The following is a 24,856-nucleotide window of genomic DNA, read 5'->3' as shown; positions in this document are numbered from 1 at the left end:
TATTTCAGTTCCTTGAAATGGCAGGAGAGGAGTTCTTTGCAATCATAGGAGAGGAGTTCTCCCCTCATTGTGATGAACTGACATGAGATCATCTCCAGTTTGAGAAAAAATCCAAGTAGCACAAATTGATTAATTTATGTGCGTATTCACAGAAAAGTCGGAGCGTTTTCTTTGGTCCAATAAAAAAATCGCTTCATTCGCATCACATAAAAAGAAGCGTGACATTTCCTTCTGGACGATGGGATTAGTTCGGCGAGGCAGAAGAGAGAAAAAATGTAAGTGCAAGGGCGTAGACATTTTTTTCCGCTGTCCTCTCTGTCTGCATGGTGACTCCGTCACTGGCTATTTCAGTCCGTTTCGAATGACGTGAGAGTCGCTTCTGAGCCGTCACAGACAAAAAGAGACTCTTCGCGAGAACGCGGAAGTTTAGGGGGGCCATTTTCCGGTTTTCTTCAGAACCGGTAGCTCGTTTCACCTTTGGGTAAAAATCGGTGCACTGATTCGAACCAGTGAATCGGTTTTCCTCTCAAAAGGTTACGTACGAAAGGTCACACCGGTATGTTTCCAAAAAATGTTCTGAACATTCGCATTGGGAATACATATCGAAAAACTCATTTCTGAGTCAACAGAAGGATCGTGTAAAAAATATGCGAATTTTACAATGCAAATCCACGTCGGTTGGCAGAGCAATGTTTCATGCTAGATTTCGACCTCTAGAGCATGTAATAACTATTCATGAATGTCATCTTACGACCAATTCTTCGGAACGTAATATGTTACGGAATTGAGGAGTGCCTGTTAGCCAATCGCAATTATGACAGTAAATCGCACTTCTCAATTCAACTGCTACCCCAATTAAGGAGTTCCAGGAACTAGTGGGGAAACAGGCAAAAAGAGACATAATACAATAAACCAAAGAAGATTTTCATGCAGTAGTCAATGCCAGAAATATCCTAGTGTAAGAAAGAAGTAAAAAATGTAAGAAATTGCCAATATGTCTTATTATCAAAGAAATTCGCTCGATATTTCCAATCCCCTGACAAATTACTTTTCATAGTTGTCCCCTCATTGGTGTCCGTTTTACGGAATCAGTAGCCCAAGTTAGTGGAGATGCAAGTTCAGGCTACCCTGTTGATAAGAATTGCACGACTTTCGCTTGTGAGTTCTTGATCTCCTCAAATTTCAAATAGCGTACTGAACCAAACGACAGATTATTTACATCCGCAGTCTTACATTCTGTATTCTTCACCGTATATCGAAACAAAAGTGGAGTTCAGCAGTATAAAACAATGAATCAATGATGAACACCGATATATTACTTACTTAATGAATTAGATGTGGTGACAAATAACCCAAGTATTGACACACAACGAAGTTTTAACTGAAATGTTCAATAAGAGTCGACAATTCAAGGTAATATCATATATTTCACCATCGAGATGCAGAAGCTAAGAGTTAAACAAATTTTCATGAAAGTTAATAAATTCACATTTTGTTTGATACAAAAAATTGAAGTAAATGCGATGAATAAGGCGATAAAATGATAAAAAATGAACGGATAGCATAAATGATATTCGCTATAATTTCCCTTTCACTACAGTTTTACATGCGCACATATCTCCGGTTCCACTCGGCGCGGAGTGATTTTTTCGATTTCCTTATCGTATATCGCCGATGACGAATTTCACGGACGCGGTTCACATCATGTTCTTATCGGCACGATAAGCTTAATGACTTAATTTGCTATTTTATTTTGGGTTCACGTTTTACCCTACTAACCAGATGACGATACACTCGTAATTTATAGTAATATATGTCACAATATTTATTGCGAACAAGTGTTTATGGAGCTGCTAACCTTCCTCGCGTCCCATGGAGAAGGCCTTGGGTGAACTGTCTCCAATCTCGTTTCAAGTCAACAGCCTTCAATCAAGTATAATTTAATAAGCCCAGTCCCACTCTTATGTTCCAAATTAATCAAATATTTTTAATTCAACTGATAAATGGTTTAATGAATTTATTTTCTCAAAAAGCACAACATATGTAGGTATTATTTTCTGCGTCACAGACAAATGTTGATTTCAGTTTTTATTTTGAGAAACATTCATAACACTATCGTTCAAGACTGCAAAAGAGGAATTTTCATGAAATACAATAAATATTTCTTTAAATAAATTTTTGCTTTCATGTTTTTGATTTGATTCCCAGACATCTAAATATGGAAACATCTCGTATATCACTTGGGTTTATCTTGAAATTTGGTATATAGACTTCCTTAAGAAAGCCATTACTTGCGCGACGTTTTTTATTTCGATCTGGTGCGTCGAATAATTGAGGTCGAACTGCGCATAAAATTGGCAATGCCGTTAGAAACAAAGGCTATATTTTTTTCGCGAACGGTTGGCAGTGTAATTAATACCGCTATTGACCATTATATAATTTCCCCTACGTTAACTTATGTTAATGGCATATGCGAATCAACAATGAAGGAAGGATTAAATATCGATCTTCAATCGCATCGGAATAGCTACAGGTGAATCACTCGTAACCACAGAAACGAAAATAACAATTTACGTAAACAAGGGATCACGTCACGTGACGCTTTTTGGCATCAACCAAATGCCACTGTGCAGGTGCAGCTACTTTTATGTGTACACTGTGTTTGATGGCAAAAAAAACATTGTAAATAGAAATGAAGACTGAATTAGCGAAAAATACTGAAAAATTAAATTTAATCCGTCCTCAGGTCGAGCACTATTTAACTATCCAGCGACAAACATTGGAATTGAAGCGGATAGGAAATGCAGCAAAACGTTATACGTATATGATGGGTCCGCTCCGATGGGTGTGGACCAGCAGCACACGGGCTGTCAGTCGTAAACGCCCACGCGATGAGCAGGCCTCCATGTGATCCACACGACGAAAGCCTGGGTTTCCCCCTCACCTCCACTATATATATGTAGGTATAAGAGATTACGATTTCCTGCCGCCCCAACATGACGCAAGCACCAGAAACCTTTCAATAACTTTGTGTCGCATCGGGAATGATGTAATCGATCCATATGCGGCATATTTTATAATTCCTGCCTAGAGTAGGTTTGTCGGTCACATTCCAACGCATGACAAAGTTCTATAATCAATCACAGAAGGACGGAGAGAAGGACGGTTGGCGTGGTGGCTAGGGTGTAGCCACCCCGTGGCCCTGGGTTCAAATCCCGGTGATGGTAGAGATTTTTAAGAAATTGCCCGATCTCTACTTAAGAGGAGTGCACCTCAAGTTCAACATACCGTCCGTTCGATGGAACGCTAAGCTGTGAGTGCCTTGGCGCCATTCCTTAAGAGTAGGCTAACTGCGACGCTGAGTTTTTCCAAGCACTTGTTTTACTGCCCTTCTTCATGGCGCAAATCAATTTAGCTCTTGGTCACCTCCTCCAAACACTGTATACCAACCCTTACAAGGACAGAGAGTATTTGACGGGAAACAAGAAATGCACTATAGATTATCAGCATAATTTCAAAATAGTGTTTCCACAACAAGACTTAATGAGGCTCTAAAACTTTAAAACGTCATCAGTCAAAACATTTAAAATTCGTCAACAATCGTAAGGGTTGATTGACGCAGCTCTCTATTCCACCCACTCCTCTGCTATCATTTACAAAGTGACGTATTTCTTCTCTTTTAGGTACTTCCTTTACAACCCTTTTTCTCATGCAACTTTCATTCGTGGCCTTCCCTTGCCCTTCTTCCCTTCCACTTGTCCTTCAACGGTCGTTTTTATCAGGCCACCAAGCCTCATCATGAGGCTGACGAAGTTTTCGTGTCTTCTCCTAAGGGTCTATTGAAGACTTCTCTTTTCTCCCACTCTTCTTCGCACGTTCTTATTATTTAATCGATAGAACCATTTTGTCTGCATCATTGTTCCATGTCATCACACTTTGAATGCTTCCACTCTTCATTTCTCTGCTGTTGTCAACGGCCAAGACTACCTCCCATTCGGAACATGGTCCATATGCAGCATCTGATGATACGCTGCATAACTTCAATCCTTAAATTATCAGCTATGAGTAAATTATTTTTTTGGAGAAATCCCTTTTCGCCTGCACTATTCTACTGACTATTTCTTCCTTGCCACGTGCATGGTTGGCAATTCGTTGTCTTTCAAGAAGTAAAAAAACTGTCGGCCGTATTCATATATTTCCACTTCAACGCACACAACATTTCACGAGCTGTCTATATGATACTTATGATCAGGATATTCCGAATCAACTGATTCGATGAAAAACTTGGATCACAATTAATTTAAAACACTATAACGTAACACTAATAAAGCATGATAATCAGTTTTCCAATCACTGTGCACACACACAGAATTTGCACTCGTTGAAGTTTGAAAGGGTTTTTCATATCTCACTTCCCACTCACCACTTACTCACCACTATTAGAATCAGTTTATGTTATTTCACATTACCATTGCGTAGACAGTGAAATGCATTTGCTGAAACAAATTGCTAAGCCAGTTATTGTAACATCAACAAATTTCGAATCTCAGCATCACTCGTACCGTAGCCGAAAAAAAAGGCGCAGCGAAATGCGTGAAATGTAAACACTGGCGAAAGCTCACGATGAAGTGACCAGAATAAGTAATAATATCAATTAGAACTTAAGCATAAGCGTATAAACGAATGAAAATTAACACACGTTCGACGTATCCCTAAGGAATACTTCAAATATGAAACATACCTCCTTTGCAATAGCAAGATGCCTTTGATCGAAATGCATTGAACGGTTGATTAATCCAGAATGGAAGAAATAAATAATTTTTTTGAGGCTCATACACTCACAAATCACTTCACTTGTCGCTTCACCCCTACTTCATCGTCTGTATGCAATCAATTCACTTAGGGGCACACCAAAGGCACAAACTGTGTTCACCTACCCTGAATTATAAAAAAACCAACCTGACCTAAGATATAAAATTAACCTGAAGTGCAAAATACGAACAGAGACACAAATCTAATGGCAAGTATACAGATATCTGACCTTAAAACTTTTTTAAAAATGGTAATAGAACAGATTTACTGAAAACTTATTTCCGACCCATTACACATGAACGGTTCTGGCTAATTCAATATGAATGTGATAAAATTTAGGCTCGATATTATCCGCTATCCTCTACTATTCCCATTCAGACGTCGAAATTAAAAGCTTTAGCCAAAGGAAGAAACACAACATCCCGGGTCTAGCAACTTCATAAAATGAGAATGCAACCAAATAAGCATTGAATCCGTGCCAAAGGTACCAATTATAATCATTCAGTAAAATTTTTCGACTTCAAAATTAAAATCAATAATTTCAAAAATTAAAATTAAGTTTTGAATTCGAAAGGCTTGGTGGAAATCCCGAGGGCCGTAGTTCGATTCCTGATCCAGTAAAAAAATTTCCTTGGCAGTTAATGTGAATTTCACCGCCGCCCACGCCGAAGGATCGAAATATCGGATTGATATCTCTCCGTCATTATAGGACTTGGGTAAATATTCTCAGTGCGTCACTTGCAATTCAATTGTTTCCACAATTGTACACCACGTCACCTCTTCATCCGATGGACTTCGTATCTTGGCATTTCACCAAGCTTTTTTAAATCTTTCTTTAGTTCCATTACGCCATTCGCTCAAAAAAAATACGCCCAAGATAACCAATCTGAAGGAGCGTTTCTTATTCATTGCCACGGCCACCGTGAAATCATACCCTATAGTCATTCCGATGACTCTGTAATCCCTGCGCGCCCTCGGAAATATAACTGAATCATAAGCGAATAAGAATTTCAATTTTTAGGCCGCTGGCATTTAACCTGTGTATAAAATCAAAGCCGCTGAAGCCTCCTAAAAAGTCCCCACTTGGGGCTACACACTAAGAAGATTTGGTACACGGCCTTGATTCGGCCACTACTCACATATGGTTACCCGGCATGGGGCTCCATAGCTAACACGCACCTTTACAAACTTACAGTACTACAAAATAATACTCTAAGGACAATCACGGGAGCCCCCTGGTTCGTCCGAAACACTTACATTCACGAAAACATGAAAATAAAAACAATGACACAACGCCTCAACGACATGGCAAAATCATTCCAACATTCACTCGACAAAACCAAAATCACTCTACTGACTCCACTATGGAACTACACAGACAATCCACACTTCAAATACCCAAGATCCAAAACAGCAATTACACGCCCAAAACAATAAAACAAAAAATATAGCCACTTAACACAATAACGCCACACACAACAAAAAACGCCAATACGTCGATTACCAGCAACGGCTGAACATCGAGTGAATAACTGCTAAGCAGTTACCTAACACAGCGTAGCGTAGCCTTTGCTCGAATTAGCCATTTGTGAGACCCGGTGAAGTCATGCGATACACTACCTACTGATGCACCGTGCATAAACATTTATCCAAAGATTTTAGTTGATGCACTGCGCAATTCTCAACTTGGATGGTGGGTAGGTGTGGTGACTAGAGGGTTAGGTTCACGCCCCGTGGGCCTGGGTTCAAATCCCGGCGTGGCAAAGAATTTTCAGAGACTGTGCAATCCCTCTTTGACTATTGTGTGGGAGGTCATTTCAAGGGAAGCTCCGCTGTCCTCTGGATGGGACGCTAAGTCGTGGTCCCCTTGGAGCCTTTCGTTAAGAAGAAGCCAAGCGTTCCTAAGCCATCACCAGCTGGGTTGGAGAGCGATTGGCAATTTTTCTGATGTTGTCCTCCCCAATCTCTAAGCTCAATTCATTTCACCTCACTGTCATTTTGCTTTCTCTGTTGGTCTTTCAGGAGTGGTTCTCGCAGAATACTTTCGTTAAATTCCCTTCCCTTTTTGACCCAATAAGTTCACAATAGCACGAATGAAATCAATTTTTCTATTTAACCTCAATTAAAGCAACATAAAGTTCTATAAATTTCAATTTCGACTTCAAAATTTTAATTAATTTTTGAGAGTCGAAACAGCTTGACTTCGTATTTCAAGTCCAGTAGGCTTACACTCTCCAATGATGATTCGGTTACATTTTTCGGTAATCGGTAGTATTCGTTCGTTTCCTGTGAAGCAAGCGCTACTTCCGAGTAGTTACCAGGCATTCGTTTCTTTGTCGCAAACAACCCATAGGTTGCCCATATTTAGGAGAGCCTCTTCTTTCCTTAACCTTCGCCGTTAATCTCTCATAATCCGATTGCTGAAGTGAGTGAGATTTCTGAATCAAGGGCGCAAATGTCAAACATTTCGAGAGAGTGGTCCCTTTAAAGCTTCAACCGTTTCTCCGGAATTCGCAATAATTAGAATTGCACGCAATTCACAGAAAGATGTTACCGATAAACGAGCCTTGGTCAAAACGCGAAATACTTCAAAATCAGTCGCCAAAAAATACACTGCATTCATATTCCCTTCGAAGTTTAATTCCCTTAACAGATCCAGTGGAATTCCGAAACATTTTACCTCCAATAGACATCCTAAAGTCCTCCTCCTGTCATCGATGAAATTGATTTCTTTTAAGTCCTTCCTTCCATGAGCCCCAGATGTTTCTATAGTTTCCCCCGAGGTTACAGCAGAAAAAGGAGTCGTGAAAATCGCAGCCATCAATTGAAGCAACGCAGATGAAAAGAACTTAATTTTGACATAACAAAAATATTAATTTTTTCTGCTCTTTTGACACTGAAGAAAAAACTCAATAGGGAATGATGTGACAAGCTTCGTATTTGCATTGATGAGGGAAGGCAGGTTCATTACCTTGACAAACACAAGTGCCTCTCGCAAGTGACCGATCACTAACCCGTGGTTCACTCAATCCTAGAGTATGCTGCAATCACGCGGGACCCACTCGAGAAACGTAAGAAAAGAGAATCGACTATATATATTCCACGGAAACATAAAAAAGACAAAGAATGTCACTGCAATGTCCCTCGTACTAGGATGAAATAGCTTTAGAAAAAAAGGACGAAAAGGGGGAGACTGTGTGGGATTCGCTTTCGGGATTTTTAGCGGGAAAAGAGATTGGGAAGACATACGGAGAGGAATTTACAAAACCAAAATTTGTGCGACTTAATTACCATCGGTTAAAAAAAAAATTTTCGGTCACAAAATGCCATTAAAAACAAGTTCTTACAATCCTAAATAGGGTCATATTTAAATGAAATGATTTGCCGGAAAAACTTGTCAAGATCTTTCGAAACAATTACTAACTTATCAAATTAGTTTTATGTAGTAGACGGATATTACTTGTCTCATTTAATTTTTATTACGTTTTTTGTTTTACCCCCGGGAAATTCGACCCCTTTTAACCATCTTCAGAATAATAATAATAACCGTTTATTTGTAATTGGCATTCAGCACCAAATAAAGAGAAAAATATGATCCATATTACTGAATCATTCACTCTACTGATATTACGAGGCGTCCTTTTCTTTCGAACACAACGCAGTAAAATCATTCAGTTCCAGTGAATGACAGGGGTCCCCTTTCTCACGCACCTTAATGGCGCAGACGGAAATACGATGGCGAAACCCTTCATAATAGCAGCATTAATATTCAAAGGAAAAAAGCGTGGAATATAAATAAACAGTATAAATAATAGTAAATCAAAACGCACTGGCTATTTCCTGCTAATAATTTAATTTTCTTAAACGTAAAATATTGCCGATACTTCGTGGAATTCCATAACTATCACCGATAAGTATTTGACATTTGCAAAATTCGACTCCATATTAATTATTTATCACAGTGCACATATTTCGCTGCACTACAACATAGTCGGGAGACCTCTACACACACTCATGATAACTAATATGAAGCAGAGTCCTCTTAGCGCTCCTTTGCTCGGCACAACATTAATGGCGGACAGTTCTGAAGCATAGTCATCGCATCCAGGCGTGAGGAGATGGCGTATTTCAATTAAAAAACTGAAATTTTTTTGAGAAGGGGACAATTCGTCAACAGCAAACATATCTAATCAATCCACAGTTGAGTTTCAGGATTTTCACTTTACTTCCGGAGTTCCCGCACTTTTCACGCTTCAAATAACTGCAGTTCCGTTCGTACATGCTTCGGAAAACATCTCAAATCTTCTTGAATGCCTGACGATCAACATACTTTCAATTAACATTAAAAAACATTAAATCTGCCCATTTCTCCTAAAGCCTAAAGGGGGCGCTCAGCCTAGCAATGCCGAATACCGCCTTTCCCATAGCGGAAGCCTATGCCAAGACTCGACACCTTGCGACGGAGCAGTGCTGAAACTTTTTAAGTGGTATAGTGTGATCGGATGACTCTAAACGGTTGGAACTAACAAAATACGTTGGCAAAGCACATGAATTGAACGACTGCAAACTGCTTGCGGCAAATTTTTCCCGTAATTTCGATATCGACCCGACCTCTCGCTAATACAAGCGCTAATTACACGAGATTCCGCGACATTGTTTGCCCTGAACGCCGCCATTGATGCAAGGGTATCAGAATGTTACGCCAAGAGCTTCGCACGGGCGATTGATAGCGAATGTTGTTCTCTTAAAAGCAGCCCCCGTGACATTGGCCGTCGACCCGCGGAAACCTCAACAACCGAGGGTTCGAGTGGAATGCACATCGTCACTGCACTTCCACGAACTTCACTTCGCAAGAGTTCACCTCGGTTCACGCCAACTAGATACACACGTCCAGGATCACTTCCTTCGCCCTTCTTAAAGACGATGTGAGCTGTCGGCGCCTCCCTTCACCCTCCCCCCATCCCTAATACGCCTTCTTAAAGGACAAGAGACCCCTTCTGTTGTGTCGCTGATGACGCCACGCGCTTGAACCGGAAGTTGGTTCGGGGCGACGTATTCTCGAGAGCGCCGTCTGCTTCGGCAACGAAGAAGAAGAAGAAAGGCAAGAAGAAGGAAGAAGTTGGTGTTCGCGTGTGCCACGGGAGCGGAGGCGGCCAACACGCGTGCCATCCGAGGTGGAGGAGTGTAGGAGGACCTGATTGGCAGGAGAGGTTGGACGTGCTTTTGCAGTGGAAGAGAGGAGAGCGAAAGGAGGAGAAGCAGGGCGGACTAGCCCCCCCCCCCCCTAGGGGGCGTCCATTAATCACGTGATTCGGTGGTTTTGGAGATTTTGGGACCCCCACCAGTGATATTCGGCTCGACCCCCTCCCTCCCTCTAATCTCACGTGACATTGTTCAAAATGCGTATTTTCACTGTAAAAAAGTTAATCAAAGAAAACAATTTGTTTAATTATTTTCATTTAAGATTAGTCAGGACTACCATCGCAATTTTGCACTGTGCCTTGTGGAAAAAAATTACGTGATCCTTGTCAGGACCCCCCACTCGAGATTGTGTGAGAATCGGCTTGACCCCGCCCCCCCCCCCCCCTAAACGCCTCAAGCAATTCATGGGCTCTAAATGGAAACTGAACCCCCATGGGCTCAGGCGTCAATGTGGCCAAATAAAACAACAGATAAAAAAGTGTGAATCGGCAACGCAAGGCGTGTTGGAATAAAAATGCGGAAACTGAACCGGAAAGTGTTCGAGATGCACCCCTGATGTAACTTCATAATTACAAAGAACGTTGAAGAGTGCGAGAAGAAAGATAGACGTTATGACGCAAAAAATGAACCGTCCACGTCCAGTGTGCAGGTTCCGAGGAAAGTAGGAGAGCTGCAAGAGCTCAGGGCTCCCATTCGATCCGATTGCCCCATTAGAAAGCTCCATTTGATCTTTATGATCCCCATGGAATGCCATGTTTTGACAAAGACTGTCATGCTACACCCCACCGTTACTGAGTTTTAAAAAAGTTCTCAGGCTGAAGAGACATTTTCCACAATACCTCACGTAAAATCATTAAGTCGCATTGGGAAGCATGAAGGGGAGAGTTGCGAAGAGAGAGTGTGTGTGAAACCATTGCGTGTGAACAAAGATAATTTAAAGGTATTCTCGCTTCGAGAGGCGGCCAACCAATCACATTGTATTACTCGCAAGTATTCAGAGAACATCTGCTGAGGAAATTGTTTATTTAGAAAATATTCATATATTTGGCCTTAAATAGTCACCAAAAAGGGACTTCTCCTAGCCGGAGATCTTCTGTTTTAATAAAATTTGAAAATACTTTTACAATACCAAAGTTAAACTGTGGAATCACACAGTACAAATATTTTTCAACAGTTAGTAGCAATCCTTCATGGCCGTTCGTACTTCGTCCATTATCTGTGCGTGATGCTCTTAAAATAATTGTGCTATAGCTTTGATATATCTAGGGTAATTGGAACAGATTTGGGTCCGAATATTCCTCTATCACAAGAACAAAAACTCAACACAAGAGAAAATTCCAAGGTAAAATTCTTAAATTCTAAGTACAGGAAAATTAACATACTTACGAGAGTACCTTGTAAAGACAGCAAATTTGGAGACAGTGACGTAACTTGTAAGCGAGTGATGCGTAAGGAAAACTGAGCGGGATATATGACTCCTCTGAAATATTTCCAAACGCACAAACACGTGTATTGACCTCCTCAAACTCTCTGGAAAAACCCTATAAAGTGCAAAGGCCGAAGTGAATCATCTGCACTAGAGTCATGGTAAATTACGCAAATAATTACAACGCCACGCATTGGAGTCGAACTTCATACTGAAGGCACGTTGCGGCTACGAAAAAGAAAGTGCTGTAATGCTTTAAGCTCATTTCCTGTGTTGAATAATCTTCTCTTATGTAAAGCAACACGTGGCCTGACTTACTGATTCACCAGCGAAATGATCTTTGGATTTTTCTCCTCACAGAAACACCTTCCAATTTCGTTGGTAAAGCAAGCAATGGTTTCGCTAGTATATAGTGGGCCTCATGGCGGCGCGGGTATTCCCTAACTCCCTTCCATTCATCTATCCTCTCCTTGGGGGCGTCGACGGGCTCTTATCGCGGCGGCGCCTCCGTCCTTTTTCCTTCCCACCCATTCCCCTCCCCGGGCGTATCAACTGAATGATTGGGTCCCGGCATAGGTGTGTCGTATCCTTCAAAGGGCCCTCATTCAATAAACTGATTCACTTAATCATCATTGCACAGCCAAAACCACTCAAGATGGAGCCACGAAATATTCAGGATATATTCCTTGTGCCATGCATAAGCGCAATAACAAAGGATTTTTGCTGGAGGCAATTTTTGGGGTTGTTTATAGATTTTAGTAACTTTTTGACAGGCTTTACAATGGGATTGGATCCCGTGCAGACCTTTTTTTCGTTTACATCCTTCAATCACTTCCACTCGAAATCTTGGGGACACTTTCAAAACATGATCGAAACAGGATCGATCGATGATGGAAACAGGATCGTTGTGATTGATTCCTTTTTCTATTTTTCTATTCGCTTCGATTTCTTATGACTATATACTTATGAATCCATTTTAATCAAATTTTCTCAGAAACTCACTGCTTTGCTGATTGCAAAATCATATTTACCCAGCGCATTTTCAGTACCTGTTGAATAACAATTTTTACTTTCCTTTTTTACTCTAAGTAAAGCTAACTTATTGGTTGATAATTTGATTCATTTCGTGGAAAACGAATTATGCGATAATATTTTATCCAACTTTTCGACACACTCAGTTTCATTCTGATTGATTATTCTATAAATCGCGATACTTACAACAATTCCCCTTCCGTAGCAACAAGGCGTAAACATGAATTCAAAGGAATTACGAAAGCGAAGTTGATTTTTCCTAAACGTAGTGCAACCAGTAAACCACTGCTTAAGTGAATGTAATGCCATAATTTGGTCTCCATTGGCCGCTGAATTTCAACGGGTACGTACATTTTGCTGCTAACTTATAAAGCGCTGCGCGTGCTCACTAGTAGTCTTTTGTGCGCTCTCCGCTGAAAGCATTTTGCGTACTTGTGCATTCATCGTTCCGCTGGGAATCGGGTGAATTAACCATGACGACGAAGACTCCTCTCTCGCGTAAGAAAGAGCGTGGAGGGGGTCACCACGCGTGCGTGCGTGTCTGCCCCATCCGCCATCGCCTGAGTCATCGCCATTCTGACGGGCAATTTCCTCGCGGCCGCCGTCTTCAATTCCCCGAGACATCTTAGCATTGCTAATGCCCCTGTCCCTTCGCCTTTTTCCGCTTTTTTCAACTCGGGGTTCAAAGTGCTGCCAGCACATGACGGCGGATTAGCGCCGGAGAAGAAGAGCCACATCGATGTATCGGAGTACTCTACCGACGAATCGCGGAGCAGCTGAGCTGTAAACAATGCTGATAACTCCCTCTCCGAGTGAAGCCGAGACATCGCGCATTTGGCCATCTTGAAAGGACCCATAGAATTGCGCTGCATTAAAATGCGGAGGAAATCACCCAGATCTAAATTATTTCTCAGCTCATACGACTCGGATGAGACTTCGACTTGAAACATAAAATACTTGGATACCAGGCGACAGTCTCTTCTCCAAAAAATGCGCAGTATCGTTTTTTCGATCGTACTTTATGCATTTAATATATAATACATGGGATTCTGTCATGTTTGGAGGGCCCTGGTTTCAACTGCTCCCATGGTGCATTGCGACCAGCATTCCATTGTTTTGAGTTGAGTGATGGCAAAATCAACGGCTCTGCAATGAGGACGTTTGTTCCATTATGATGCTTAAAGTCACTTTACGCGCATTTTCAGCCATTTTCAAAAAATGTCCGCAGTGAAGCGATTAACGTCGAGCGGCCCATTTCATCCAAATATTTAATCGGAATATTTTGAACTCGCGATTAATAGCAGTGCAATCTCATGAATTTGAAATATTACATCACTGAGAATATAAACCCCAGCTACCGATTATCCGTAATTATCGCTCATCTCTCTAAAAAAGAAATGATGATCGCTCTGTTCATCAGCGACGCTAGTGGCTACTGCAGACAACCCATTTCAATGACATCTCAAATAGTGGTCAATTGGAATCCTTAATAGTATTATTTTTAAGGGAAGAGGAACCAGAGGAACACCTTCTATGTGTTTTATGAAACAATCGTTATCGCACTGATGTTTTATGGTAGGGGAGAAATCACTCTATCCAAGTTAGTTAATTATTCATGAGCATCATGGGGTAATTTTGACTTCTTCGAGCGTTAAGGGTCGGAGGGAGAGGACGAAATGTATCCGAGGAGAGGGATCGTGAGAGATAGGAGGAGAGAAACAGCCGAAGAGAGGCAGGCGCATGCGAAGAGCAGAAAAAAATGACGCTCGAAAGGCGAAAACGGGAGGATGGGGAGTCGGAACTCTGGCTGACTCGGTATCAAAAGATGACAGGGGTGACTTTGGACACCGTCGATGCTTGGACGGACCCTGAGGAAGTACTCACGAGTTCCCTCTGCACAAATAACCCCGAAAAATTCTTCTCCACATATTCGGGCGAAAATTAATTCAAAGCACTCTCCACACAAATGGAAATCACAGCGGATACTTACGATACGAATTACGAACTTGTATAAATAGCTTATAAAGTAAAGGAAGCAGGTTGGGAGAGATAGGGAGAAACGGAGGGCTGCCGAATGAATACCAATCTTAGGATTATAATGCCATGTATGTATTCATGCGGTGGTATCGAACAATTAGGTGTACATAAATTCTACGAAATATCATAACCGCCGCGAAAAAACCGGACGCAAGTAGATCAATGGAGGTTATTCATTACTGCTTCCTCGAGACTTTTTCAAACGGGCGTCAAATGGGCCGCTCGAATGGTCGTCAAATGACCCGTGAAAGCGGATACGCTCCGGCCGATCTCATCATCATCCCACCCATTTCAGAGTGATACACGCCCACCGAGCCCAAGACAAACTGAAATAACGGCTGCTGCTTCAGGGGCTCACACAGCGAGGGGATAAACACGAGGGATAAATCACTGCGAGACTCACTCTCCCCAGCACAGTGGCGCCCCCCCCCAGTGGGTACTGAAAAGATGGAAAATATTGTCCTTCCCTTGCGTGGGATTATTCTCCATGGTAGAGTAAAATCCGTTTACAGCGCGAGTCTACGGGAACGGAGTTTATTGCAGCATTACTTGGGAAACATTTCGAGAAACAAATGAAAATCTACAGCTAAATTTCACCACAAATTAGTTTTCATAATAAAATTTTAAAATTGAAAAACTAACCACCTTTTTCATAATCGCCTTCTAATTAAGCTGCTACCAATTTCATTTATAACGACAGGTCATAATGCGAATGAAATAGCAAAGGAGACTTCAAAACTATTAGAATGTCGAAGTAGGCTACAAAGTACGAAAATGAATTAAAGACAAGCGCATTCAATTGAAATGGCATTTGATTAAAAGAACTTGCAATGAAATTTCGGATCAGAAAATGTTACTGATACACACTTAACTGGTTCGACCATTAGATTGAAAATGGTCGGAATAAAGAGAAATTAAATTGATTAAATAGAAATATTTCAGTGGTCATTTTTAAATTAAATTATCACCGTTATCAACAGTTTAAAAAATCAGTTAAGTCTCCCGAGGAAGGTTGAAAGCTAATTACGTACATATTTCAATCCAGCAATTTGTTTTAGCTTAAATGGAGAGGATAAGTTGTTCACAAAAATTAATTTGCATTGCTGCTCTCCTGTTGCTATTGACTATTACTGACTTTACTACATATATCCAAGGGCAGTTCATTAGATCATTATTTATACATCTTACACAAAGCAATTCATCTCAGGGATGAGATTTCACCATTTGTGTATCTGAGAACGTTCTATTCGATTGGGTAAATAACCCATTCATGATAAACCATGATAAACACTTTTCAGATGGCTCCTACCTAATAATGAAGATGATATCTCTCTCATAAATTACACAAAATCTCTCAAACTACTTTGCATCCCTCGCTTTATATTTTATTCACTCGCCAAATATTTAACTTGAAATATAATATAGGAAATGTTTAATGCACTCTTAATACACTATAAAAAGGAATATTCTATTGAATTAATCACGTAATACCAAGTCAATATTTCACCTTCGGCTATTCTCTTGCTCTAGGCATCGTGCGCGAAGAGGAGGAGCCAAAGTCATTTAATATTTGATATTTTGGCGCGGCAGTTGGTGGGATGGATTTTGCCACCCTAGCAGCAATCAATACCATAACGATATTATGACTCTGGGGATGATATTGACACTCGCAGTTTTTCCGTAGCCGATGTTATGTGCGGCGTGTTATAAGCAGTTTCCACTGAAGGTACTGCAATGCTTAAAATGGATGCACTGCAGTTCTCCATTCCTCCCTCTCTGCCACGGTTCTCCTATGTCCTTCTTCCTTGCGCGTCCTCCTTCTTCTCCTGCCCGTCTGTTGCACCTCAATTAACGCCAGAATTACTGGACTTGTGCAACCCCCTCCAGCGGCCGAGGCGATCAAATTGATTCCCTCAAAGTTAGTACAACTATGGAGTGAGCAGCAATTCTTTTCCTCTTGTGCAATTCCTAACTGGAGATCCTAGACCTTTTATTTGTAACATGAATTGCGTCTAATACTATTCTAATTCACTCTTTGAAATACAGCATTTATTACAGGGGATCTATCTGTTCCCCGCGTCCGTTTTCAGTCAATTTGATGCATATTTGACCAAGTGCTAAGAATTAATGGTCCAGAATTGATGCCAATTTATGTACTAAAAGATGATAAGAAGTCAACAAATATAATGGCCCACCGTTTTAAAACGGCTTTCACCTCAAATCGACAAAATTGATCCCCCAGGCCCAGCAAGCGTTCTTCGGGGATATTATGCTTCTCTCTTCTTCATTTTTCCAAGTGCCATTGCCTATCACTTCCTTCTCTGGTGTGCTTCGCTCCATAGTTCCCTTTCTCTCTCTCCAATTCTTCTATTTACCCCCCCCCCCCCATGCCTCACCCCGTCTCCCCTCCATTTTTTCTCCAGCGCCCGCCTCCAGCACCACCCATCGAGTCTTCTCCGATGCACATTTCCAATTGCCCATTCTTCCCCCTGCGGTAGTATCTCAATGACGTAGTGAATTTTTCCACACACTCTACTTTCTCTTATCTCCTGTGATAACATTGAAATCTTCCGCAAATGCTGATAACACTCCTGAGCAATTTTCCACGTAACTGCGAATGGAACTTGGATAATTGCAAAGAAATGTTTCAGTCCATCATTCTGTTGGATCGGCCGGCGTCAACATGCTGGCCTCGACGGGTCCTCGACGGCACCAAAGCAAGCATTTTGCGGTCCTGCGAAATGTACGTGTCGCATATCAGAGCAGATGTTGGCGCTATCGCTCGCAGGAATGTCGGATCAGCACCAACGCCTCCACGTGCAAGGGAAAGCCACGATCCTCCGCAGAGAAGTTATTCCCTCCACGGAAAGTAGAAGTTATGCCGACCTGCAATAAGTATCTCCCTCGTCATAGCATTGGTAAGAAGGTGGACCTCGAATTATATTAGGTATGTGCAGAACTAAGCCTGAATGACACGGTCACTTTTCATGTAGAAGTCAAGTGATCTTTTTAGCCATGAGTTTCAACGGCAGGGAATATGATTGCTTTCATTTCCTATATCACACGGTCAGTTGAGGCGTCCTTATCAACAGACGCACATTCAAATATTTATTAGCATACGAGAGCATGGTGATAAGTCTCGTTGTGACACAGAGATGGCGCCATAATCAGCAAAGCATTTGTTCCCTCTGTTGTTGCATGTCCCAGTCGTATGTATGACGGGGTTCATTTTCCATTTAAATTAGCCCTTGAGATCGGATAAAAATTCGAAGAAATTAGCGTTTTCCATGATAAATAAATACCTATTGTTAACCCATAAAACTTGAGTAGCTAACTGGGACATGCAACAAAAACGTCTTCATTCATAATGCGGTGATATCCCACAGCAACTCCCTTAACGTACTCTCGCACATAAAGCGATGTGTCCAGACTGATTGAATGACTGCCAGATTCATTACCTTATTATCAGCGCACAGCCAAAACTGCTCAACATACACAGATACGAAATTTTCGGTGCATATTCCCAGAGCGACGTACAGGCGCAATAAGAACGGAGATTATTGCGAAAAAATTATTTAGGTATTTTTAGCCCCATATATATTAACTTATTGACTTCCAGAATAAAAATAATAAAGCATTGAATTCCGTTCGGACATTTTTCTTTTAATAAATTTCCACGGCAACGGGTCGAGCGAGAGGCATACGTCATCATAATGACTTTAAATACATAATATGTATAATAACATAGTTTAGGCGCGCAATGTGTAGAGGAATATGATAGATGGCGGGATATTTATGCTTTTACCTTAATCTCCGTAAAGGTAACTGCTTTAATATTTGTGAAGTCACAGCTAAGTCTTCACCACTCGTTGGATTACAACGACCACCTCTCCCTTTTCTAAATATTGATTTCTACGTTCGCAGTGCTGCCATACGGAGTAGATTATTCCCCCTAAATTTTAAATGCGAGAGTACTCGACGTCGCAGCAGACCAAGTCCACACAAGGGACGAGGGAGTCAGCATACGGAGCTTCCATTCGTGAACAAGCGGCAATAAAGAAGTCACGAGATGAAGGGGAAGGCAGAAATCATGATAGGAAGAGTGAGAATCGGTTGTAGAGGGCGGTGGGCGAGCCAGGGAAACGCATGCCTCTCACGCATGTTTGCCTTTCAAAATGATGCATTGTCGTCCAAGACAAGGAGGAAGGCGGGGGGACTACGTCAGCATGGCGCTCCAAGGCAGCAATTGGTCCGCTTCTAGCTTCGAACGCAATGCGATTAACAAACAAAAACCCTTCGTTAGGACTTTCGCGAGGGGTCGACATGGAGGCTCTTACTCTCTCTTTAATGCCTCCAACGTTTCCCGACTTCCCGCTGGTCGTTTTCTCAACGGAATCTGGTGGGGCCTAGTTACGCATCCACATATAAGTATGTATAGACGGTGTATTTGTCCGACGGGATGGAAGGAGAGAATGGTTGAGTGCTCAAATGAAATGGCTCTCTCGTTCCCTCATGGTGGGTTTTCATGGATCTCTATGATTCGCCAATGTAATTCTTCCTACAGGTTTGGTGGCGTCTCGGCCAATCAGAGCTGCCCCCGCTGGGAAGTTCCAAAGACTATTGAGGCCGGCTCACGACATCGCCTGATATCGCCTCCACAACAATACAGTCAACATGGAATAATGCCTCACCCTTAGCAACGTTTGGAACAAATAATAAAGAGAGCAGCGCTGATTGGATGTGACTCCACCAATCAACTATGATCCCGTTAATGCGGAATCGTATTCATACGCGGAAAAGTAGAACTTCTATCATCTCACCCAAGACCTAAAGATGCTAGAAAAGAATTCTAGTAAAACGTCGGCCTACATGGACCTTCTAATACCCGAGAATCATTCACCCACGTCCGACTAATCAACATGGAAATAGTATTTTACAGCTGCATACCTTTGCCACAGGTCTTGTCCTAGAACAAATAATTCGTAATTTTATTCGATTTTAATTGAAAATTTCGTTGAATTTCCACTGATGAGCATGCCATCCCGTTCTGGTCTGCGGTGAGTCCGAGGCACGGCGCACCCGACATCAAAAGGCGACGGACATGGGAATGAGTGGATGGTGGCGCGCGCGGCGGCATCTCATTTCCGGAGGAGAACACTTTTCCCGCCATGCGTCGAATCAAAAAACGATCGTCCATTGGATTCCTCTGCCTCCGCTTCTTCTTCTTCTTATGCTGACGGCGCCTCGCCTTAGGCTGAGGAGCACAAATCCTCACAGACGGAGATCATTGTCCTTTTTGTGAACGCGGAGGAAGGGCCTTTCCTTCAGCTTGCATCATCTCACCACCACTATGCGTTTCCGGTGTCGCTGCATAACTCAGGTAATCATATTAATAACCAACATGCAAATGAACATTTAGCGAACCTATGCTCACGAATCGACTTTTGTCAATTTAATTTTTTTTTTTTCAAATTTGCCCAATACTCTTCCCTTACCAATTTTTAACCTTTTTCCAACTGCACTTACAGTTAAAGAGCAAAATTTGAATTATCATTTACTCTCAAATCACATAAGGAAAAACAATTGAAGAAAGAAAATTCAAATAAATATGAAAAATGCTCTCCCAGTACCCTTAACTTAGCGAGAATGTCAAACAAATGACCTTGTTACCATGGTACGTAAACAGACTCATTTACTACCCAACGTGGAGTGGACATAAGTGAGTTGGAGAAAGCATTTTGGCGGAAAAACAAATTTCTTCATCTTTCGTGCATATAAGTAATTCAATAAACTACATTAACTTATAATGCTGTAAAAACTCTCGCGCGCTAATGTCGTCGTCGAAATGGGACCTGGGAATAATAGGTACCTACAGCACTCGAGAAGTGTTTTCAACGATGGCGATTGAGCCCCACTTCATTTCTCTTCACTCAGTCACTGCTCAGTACCAATCTCACTACAAGGTTACTATTAACAAACATTGACAACAAGGTATCGAATATCAGTAATAATATCAATAGCTACTCAACCAATTTCAGCGAGAATTATCCGAATCATGCAAGCATAATTGAAAATCAATTGAAACAGAAAGATCAGGGAGTTCACAAAAATTAACTAATCTATTTTATCTATCTTAATTAACTCATCACGCGGAGAATTTATACGATGGAAAGAATCATCAGCCTTCCGGTGATAATCAAGATTTTATGCTCAGCGCACAAACTGCTCTTTAAATAAATCTCCTGCATTTGCAAACCACACAGCTACCCATTAATACAATAATTCGACTCCCAAGTCGAATGAATGACTTCTTAAAGATTTAATTACGAAATAAAATGCCATAAAGCACGCAGGAAGATAAAGAGTGGATACGACTGGAGGCGTTAGGAGTCGCGGTGACCTCAACCCAAAATTAAAGCCCCAGAGACTAATCGAGAGGAAGGGCGTGCATATCAATGGGTGCAATTGCGATGGGGGGTGGTGGTAAATCGATTGAGTAAGTAAGAAGCACGTTGAAGAGTGACGAGGGAGATTAATCTCAGTCAGGAGAGGAGAAAGTCGAGGGACGTAACGTCATAATTAAGGAAATGGGCCGACAAGGAGCGAGCAAGAGTCATCGCGCCGAACGTGCGGCGAAAGGAAATTGAAAGCAAAGCGGAAAAAAAGAAAGTGAGAAGCGATTTGCGTAATGATCGGTTATTTCGCGCGAGATTTGTGCGTGCATTTCATGAGAGGAGAGAAGGACGGTGGACGACGTGTGAAACACGAAAACGGGTGAAAGAGAGGGGAGGGGTGGGGGTGAATGGGATTGATTGATTCAAGTCGAGGAAAGATGAAGAAATGATGCTTAAGATGACGCCTCACACCCAGGAATATTTTGTTTAAAACTCCTGCTAACTCATGCACGGCTTCAGACGAAAATTACAATCTCAAATATCACATTTTACCCATTACCCAATTGCCTTAAAAGTTTAAATATTACCATGTCCATTAGTAGCTCGAGGTATATCGACTCCACACATTTTTTACTCTAAACTTTAAAAAAAAATTTATAAACCCGTTAAATCCACCTCTAAACCAAATAAACGTAATCTAAGCAAGAAAAAATATTAAAAATAAAATCTAAGTGAAAGTGGAAAATCTGGTCATCTAGTTACTGCATATTATTTATTACAAATACAAAGACACAATGAAATAAATAAATAAATATATAATTTCATGCTGATTCCTGAGGATTTGTCAGCAGACCACCGACATTTCTTGAAATATTTTATTTAGATGTTATGCATATTATTTGATTTTTTATTCGTAATATTTAATTTTATTTATTTATATTCAAAGCACATATATTTAAACCCTAATAGCATTTAACTTTATCAAAGATGTGAAGTGATAACTCAGTATTTTCTCGGCGATAACATTTTAGAATTTCAGATACAAATACTGCTGACGAGAGATTTTACACTACGCGTACTAGCCTTTACATGGTAAAAGCGTAAGTTTACACGAGTTTGGAGCTCATTTACACACTTCCTATTTTCGATTGCCGCGACTTTTCCTCATTTTTCAGTTCAATTATTTTCTCTTTCCCAGACTGATGGAGAAAGCACTCGTAAATAATATAGTAAGGAAATTTATCTACTTATAGCGGATCCAGGATAGGGACAAGGGGGGGGGGGGGCTTAGTTTGGGGTAAACTCCCAGAAGCATTGCGGGTCCAAACAAAAATTTCCATTTTATCTAGTGTAAATTGGATGTCCAAGGGGGGGATATAGCCCTCTTAGCCCCCCCCATAGATCCGCCACTGCCGGAGTAACATATTATATCGAAATTTAAAACGTTTTATTCCAAGGAGATTTAATCCATACCTTTATGTATCTTAAAAATCTATGATTATTAAAAATCACACAAATCACGACAAAACAAAACATATCGTTGACTTGCCGTCATTGCAACAACCCCGCCATCGCATCGTTTGCAATTAAATTCCACGGCCTTCTCAGTTGCTAACTTAACTCTCTCAGCCGTCAGGTCAGCCACACATTGCATCAAGTGAAACGAGGGTCCAGGTAGGCTCTTGGGGTTACTCTGCCGAGAGCCGGTCTTCACTTTTCACCCTTGCACCTCGGGAGGGGAAGGACAGTTGAAGGATGGAAGGCGCCGCGGCCGCGATGAGAGCCCGACGACGCCTCCAGGGAGAATGTAGGCATGAAAGACAGGAAGGGGGGGATTGGGACAAACCCGCGCCGCCATTGGGACGTCAGTGCACCCACTACTATGATGTGCTGTGTCTACAGAAAGGAAAGATTTCCAAGCGAGGAAGAGAAATCCTACGATTTTCCGCAGATATGTATATATTGTACCAGTGACTTCATCTTCACCACTATCTCATTCTCTAAAGTCTGAATGCATAAAAAAACGCCAACCTCACCGCACCAAAGATACAATCCCGCACGAATTCAATTGCTCTTTATCATCTGCTATATGCTGAGCCTATGGAGTTTTCCCCGACCACTGCTTGCTGACATCCCGGATTTCCCCTCCGGTATGAACCCTACGTAATGTGTCACAGAAAAAAGACAAAATGGTATCTAGTTGGTAATATGGTGATGCGTCTGGTAGAAGCAGAAAAAGATAAAGCCGAAACGAATGTTTAAGGAAGTAATGAAGGGAAGAAGGATGAGTGAGCTCAGTTAGCTTCAGCTATTCCCCGCACCTTCTTAAGGCGCGATGGAGCCCTTTCTCGAGTCGATGCTTTCCACAACGTCTTAAAGAATGAGCGAAGAATGTCTTTGAGTTATATTTGACATTACTCGTAGGCAAAAGTCATGGGTGAGAATACGGAGAACTATTAGACCAGAAAACTAATTGCTGAATTATGTCTGATTTATGATAAGTCGTAAACATGTGGCGACGCTCTTAAAATTACCCAAGATGCGTAACTGAAAGGAAGAAGACTTCCATAAAGTTCCAACTAACACAAAGGCTAAAACATGCGCTGGAATAAGTTTTCACTGACATGGATGTGAAAAATTCTCTTGCCTTAGGTGATAATCGTGAGGGGTGATGCAAAATCACAGAAAATAACTGTTACTCCAACGACGGTAACAAAAGAGATCTTAAAAGGGAAATCTCTCACGTCTATAATAAAAGCAAATATTCCACTGCTTCATAATTTATAATTCACCTTACCCAGTCTTCACCTGGCTGATTTCCCGTGAAGACTTTATCAACAACATTCGCCGGGAAAGCACCAAATCCTTCTTCAATTTATAATTTGCAACACATATCAATAGCCATAAAAGCTGAGTGTATAACGCCTAAGACAAGGCTGCCTTGTACCCTCTGCACTTTTTCAAAATATGCTTAGATCAAGTGCTCAAGCAGCGGTATAGGATATTTTATTTAATATATGTAAACTGATTTTGACTTAACTCGGCATACATTCGACTTCGAAATAAAATACACCGATTTCCTCGATCTATGATGAAATCAAAACTCAGTTGGATCTCCTGCGCATGCGCCATGGATTCGTGGATTTGGATCAATCCAAAGAATCGTGAATACGTATGATTTCGTTCACGATAAACGAATTGAAGAATCGAATCATTGTCATGAATGAAACCACGCAAACCGAATTTTCAAAATGAACCAGAACCCCGGCCTCTATCATACAGTAAGGATGGTTCACCTAAAAGAAAGTGGAAATCTATTTGACCAATGGATTTCCTTAACGGCGGACACCCCCTAAAAAAAGCATACTGTTAAATTAAAAAATCTCCTGGAGTAACATGAGGTCATAAATACCGTAAGTGTTTGTGCAATATATCTGGCACACTTCAACTGTTTTGGGCGTTTACATTAGGAAGACATATCACCTTCCTCACGCGTCTTCTGTTCCGCCGCACCTAAAAGAAGAGGCAATCTCTCAATTTTCTCCATTGTTTAAGACGTCAGCTGGGACGAGGGATTTTCCGCTGCGTACAATAGACCAGAGATTAAGGTGAGACAGTTTGCCGCGGAACGGAAGGAACGCTTCGGAGAAAACTGGCGAAGAAGAGCGCCAAAGGCTTCGAGGAAATCATCTCGTGAACAAGCGGTTCGCCGCCTTCGCGATGAAATACACGCAGACAGCGCACTCGGTAATAGGATTACTAAGCCTCAGCACAGAGCATATTTGAAGTTCGAGACTGAGATGGCGTTTGAATGAAGCCAACATTACTATCGAGGCGTAGTAGTACACGCGATTAGAAAAAAAATAGCAAAAGAATCATACGTAAAGATTTCTCGGCAGGAGATTCCAGCATCCAAGGTCAAATGGCGACGTTCCTGAAATGAATTCGGGCG

The 24,856-nt window shown here is 41.4% G+C and overlaps 1 protein-coding gene across 8 annotated transcripts in view; it reads right to left on the bottom strand.

Annotated features, from left to right (window-relative positions):
• Positions 1 to 24,856, bottom strand: part of LOC124164372 (basement membrane-specific heparan sulfate proteoglycan core protein-like) — a 1,400,348-nt gene that overhangs the window by 1,106,937 nt on the left and 268,555 nt on the right. The gene's annotated exons all lie outside the window — the stretch shown is intronic.

The sequence above is a fragment of the Ischnura elegans genome, chromosome 8, assembly GCF_921293095.1.
Source record: "Ischnura elegans chromosome 8, ioIscEleg1.1, whole genome shotgun sequence".
Taxonomy (NCBI): Eukaryota; Metazoa; Arthropoda; class Insecta; order Odonata; family Coenagrionidae; genus Ischnura; species Ischnura elegans.
Note: the sequence above shows the minus strand (reverse complement) of the source record. Positions and strands in the feature narration are given on the sequence as shown.